Source organism: Morone saxatilis, unplaced genomic scaffold (genome assembly GCF_004916995.1).
Source record: "Morone saxatilis isolate NCDOM2014 unplaced genomic scaffold, NCSU_SB_2.0 Contig17, whole genome shotgun sequence".
In the NCBI taxonomy this organism is placed as follows: Eukaryota; Metazoa; Chordata; class Actinopteri; family Moronidae; genus Morone; species Morone saxatilis.
This window is the reverse complement of record NW_023339729.1, coordinates 27,876,872-27,881,748: the sequence shown is the minus strand read 5'-3', so window position 1 is coordinate 27,881,748 and position 4,877 is coordinate 27,876,872. Positions and strand designations below refer to the sequence as shown.

At 39.9% G+C, this 4,877-nt stretch overlaps 1 protein-coding gene across 2 annotated transcripts in view; it reads right to left on the bottom strand.

Annotated features, from left to right (window-relative positions):
* Positions 1 to 4,877, bottom strand: part of LOC118327490 (synaptogyrin-1-like) — a 22,535-nt gene that overhangs the window by 15,958 nt on the left and 1,700 nt on the right. The gene's annotated exons all lie outside the window — the stretch shown is intronic.

The following is a 4,877-nucleotide window of genomic DNA, read 5'->3' as shown; positions in this document are numbered from 1 at the left end:
TTTTTTTTTTATACCTTGTTCAAAGTCTTTAAATAGTGGATATCTGCCAATACAGAGTCTGATCCAATACTTACAGTTACCTCAATGTTGATTAAATATGTATTTGGCAAGTTGATCAGCTTCATTTATTTCTATACGACTCCTGAAATTGACGTGACATGAGCAGCTTTTGAGAAGACGAACAAATGTGTCGGAGCTGTTGGAACTACAACAAGTACAGTGGCGTTAAAGAGTGGAGCTTCTGTCCCTAACAAATGATCTTTGGTCGAATAGGGGCACACAAACCTGACAACAGCCAAGTCTCATTTTGGCCTCTTATCAAGTCACAGTCCGTATATTTTGCCAACATTGTCACCCAATCATTTTTCACATTCACACACTGGGACTGTAGAGCCTGGCGGTTGTAAAGGAGAGTCAAGTAAGGATCTGCATTAGTCTGCTTTATTTGAGCTGATAATGACCCATTAAGACATGCCCAGACAAGCCCCAATACCAATCCATAGGATCAGGTCGGGAAATCTCCACAATGTAGACTTGATAATAAGCACACTATATCCTGTTGTTATTGATCCAAGGTTTGGAGACCCACTGTGGCAATTCTTTACATAGTGATAATGACAGTGTCTGGGAACAGCATCCCACCGTTTCCTCATTTAACTCCTTGATTACATCACTCTCTTCATCATTGTAAACTGTCAGCCGGTCCGCAAAACTGCTTCGCCCATTGATTATAACTGCATCACATACTATTTGATCACTACCTCTTGGCCCACAGTGTGCTACTGTGCAATTGTTCTGGGTGCAGATTGCCCACTAAGACCCACTCTCTGTGTCTGTGAGTTCACTGTTAGTACGCTATTAAACAAACCACTTTAGCAAACATCCACAAAGGAGTTTGAGTGATTTCATCATTAAGTGTGTTGATGTTTGTCAAAGTTTCATCATTATAATTACCACAAATTAATCTCTGTTTAACTTGCAAAACTACTGTTCACAAAGATTAATGCAGACTTGAAGTCTATGGATGACTCAATGAAGAGCCTGCTGAGAGATTTTCATGTTGTACAGAAATTAGACCATCGATGATGAACAACAAGAATCTTTTTAGTAAGTTGTTAAGGAAAATGACCAAACATTTGCTGGTTCCAGCTTCTCGAATGTGAGGATTTGATGCTTTTAGTCCCAATAAACTGAATATCTTTGAGTTTTGGTCAGACAAAACAAGTAATGTGAGCGATTCACCTTGTGGGACAGCATTTTCCACTATTTTGTGACACTTTATAGGCAAAACTAATAAAACTAAATAATAATAATAATAAAAATAATCTGCATATTAATCATTAATGAAAATAATCATTATTAATCATTAATCATGCAGATGCTCCATCCCAATGGAAGAGCTATTAACTAAAGTTACTGGGACTGGAGGCAGATTTATGTGCTTCTAATCAAGATGAGCAGAAGACAAACCAGCGCTGTACTGTGCTCACTAATAAAACCATAGTATATGTGATTAACTGTTCTAATATATACACGTATTTTGTGGGTGAGCTTTACCACAAAAGACAATCGATCATTATTGCAGTCTGCTGACCAATCAGAGGAGGGTTTAAGGACTTACTGACACTGCCCAGCCAAATACCAAAATGTATTAACAGTGCCATTTCACAGACAGCTGGGCGTTACTCTAGACTCACGTGTAAATGTTTCACGCAAAAATACGGGTGGGCCTTTTTAGATCTTTTTAGATCACAACATGACACCTGCAAGCACATAAAGGCATTTTAACAAAGCATCCAGGCAACTTGCAAATTAAAACAGCTTTCAAACTGTGTCTGAATTCTGACATGTAGGCACTAACAAACTGAGGCTCTGTGTGTGTGCTCCTGTTTTACATGGAGATGACAGAATGTGCTGCACTGCAGTGTGTGTGTGTGTGTGTGCTGCTTATATCAAACAGTTCACCAATTACAAACTCCCATGACCTCTCAAATGCTAATCATCACCGCAGCTAAATTTAAAATGTTGACCCATGTTACTCATGTGGGAGCGTTTCAGTGGGAGAGAAAATAAGTGTTTTCTTCCGCAGCTCACAGTTAATCATCATGTAAATGAGAGTTTATTATAAGTGGGTTCTGAAATGCTCCAGGTCGTGGTAAAAAGCAAGAATCTCATGTAAGCAACCTTTGATGAACCGTGAGATGCAGGGGAATGTTATTATCGCTATCAACATACACGAAGGCTGAAGGCTGACAGGGAGCAAACGTTGGCTCTTCCTAATCCAAAGAAAACCACACGCAGACACTAAATATCACTTTCTTTTTCGCGTTAGTGTCGAGTTAAATGGTGAACTCTGATCTGCACATTCGTGGAGTGAGCGGGCAGAAACTCCGCTTTGGGCAAGTCGACTTTCCAAAAGCAAACACGCTTTTTCAGAGGAAAAAAGCACAAAAGCAGAAGAAAACACCGTATTTAGGAGCATAGCGATTTGATGTGTTAAGTTGCCCTGGTGATATCTGATAACCCCAAACCTTGAACAGCAGAAGGACTTAAGGAAAGCAATCATCTAACTCCTTTAAACACAGATCAGAAGTGGAACCATAGGCAAAAAGATGTCATCTCAAGTTCACAAGATAGGCTGACCCCGTTTAGTAAATCCAATTATCATTGTTTCTTTCATTTAGAATATTATCCCACACAAGTTGTTCTCCTTCAATCTGTAGCTATGTTCACTCTTCTTCTCTCCTCCATCCATCGTGGATCATCACAAACATACTGAACTGACTCCCTGAGGCTGACTCTCACACACACACACACACTCACACACACACACACGAAACCACTTATTGCCACCTCGTAAGTCAGAAGAAGTGGGAGACAGAGAGAGACAGAGAGAGAGAGAGAGAGTTGAGAACCCTCAAACACCATTCATAAACTGCTCTCTCTCTCTCTCTCTCTCCTTCTTTACATATGGCCATGCAAATATCCATTCCAGCCTCTCCCCCTCTGTAACGCACACACACACACACACACACACACACACACATATTTGACCCCCATCACCAAATGTTATAGGTGCTGATAGTTTCCTCCCCCACAATCCACAGCAAGCTGAGTTTTTAGCACCATCACACTAAACATCACAACTCAGGCTGTGGCTGTTACTATGGAGACACGTTGTTGCTCTGGCGACACCTATGGGGTGAGGCAATCTCATGTGGGACCCATAAAGTCACTCCATACCTGTATGTGTGCAGGTTTGTCTTTCTTTAGCCCTTTACACTGTACTTTACTGTACTGTAACGTAGTGCGGGAAAGAATGTGAGGTTGGAGCCGCAGAGTGTAGAAAGGCTGATTTACCAGTATTTCTGCTGATAACACCCTGAGTACACGATCATATTGTGACATGTCATGTTTTTTAATGCTGGAAATGTTTAATGTACAGTACGCCGTAAAGGATATCTATAAATAATGAATACATTAGAAATGTATCTGTGGTGTTTACTAAGCCCACAGAAGAAAAATCAAATGAAACACACAATGCTTCATCACATTAATATAATTAATATGTGTGTATACCGGTATTTATGTACAACCAGAGGCTTCATAACTCTAAGACAACTAGATCTGATGCTGAATATGAAGCCATTAGCCATTTAGGGTTAAAGGGTTAACACACTCACAACCTGTTGTCACACTTCTTTCACGTGGTTGAGATTAAAATGATAGCGTTCATGTTTTAGGTCAACGTCAAGTTTACCATCAGTCACACTTCAGTCACAAGGGACAGAACCAGGACCACGGTGTGACTACAACTCTTTTTTCTTACTTAAAGCAGTGACACTACTATCCATCAAGGTTTCTTTATTTTCCAGTTCCCAACACAAGCTAGCCAAAGCATTCATTTGGTCTGTTTTGTACACACATTATTACTAAAAACAAATGTTCCTTTTAGTGTTCATGAGTCTTGACTTGGGAAGCAATTTAAGTGAGTGAGTATAGATCAGTGACCCCATGTTTTCAAGACTCTCCTGGAAAGTACAACTTATCCTCCTGCCTCTTTTATCCTTTCATCGCACTTGTAAAGCTCCTTGGCGTTACAGACCCAGATACAGTCCTATAAATGAGAAATAATGCCAACTGTATGGCTTTCTGCTGTGAAGTGGGGACTGTAAACAATGACCTTCCTTTAAAGTTTTATGCTTTACCTAACATAATAATGCTAGCTGTTAGCATGGGTTACAGGATTGCAAAGGCAAACACAGCCTTTTTTGTTTTCTCTGAGATTAACTCAGGAAACAGGAAACACAACCTGCGGTTAGCGATCACTAATCACCATTATAAACAAAGACAAGTGCCTTTATAAGACTGTATTTGACTGAAAATGTTCCTGGAGAGGATTTATGGAGAAACACTAGACGTCTAAAACTGTCAGCTGACATCATGTGAGGGAACACATCATAGTACTCCTGCACCCATAAATACACTTTTATATGAGGAGCAGATAAATGAGAAAGCAAGGTGGACTTCAGGCTATATTACATTTTGGCAAAGAAATTGACCTTCAGCGTCATTTATATAACCGGAAAAACAGATATACAGCTGAAAAAAAAAAAGACAGACGGTGGGAAGGATTTGAAAGGATTCTGCTTGATGCTCCCTAATGAAAAAACAATCTTATAATTCTCCATTATGCCGCGTGTCTTTCTCTCCGACTGTATAACGTATATCTGCATTCCTCAGCCCAAATGAAAACCCAAAGTGCAGGTTGAGGGATTCCCGAACAAAGAATGAACTCCTGAGCTCACAGTATTTATAAGGAATCAATCTGTAAAGTGATCATGTTGTTACTCTTAAATACTGCTTATGGGTGGAGT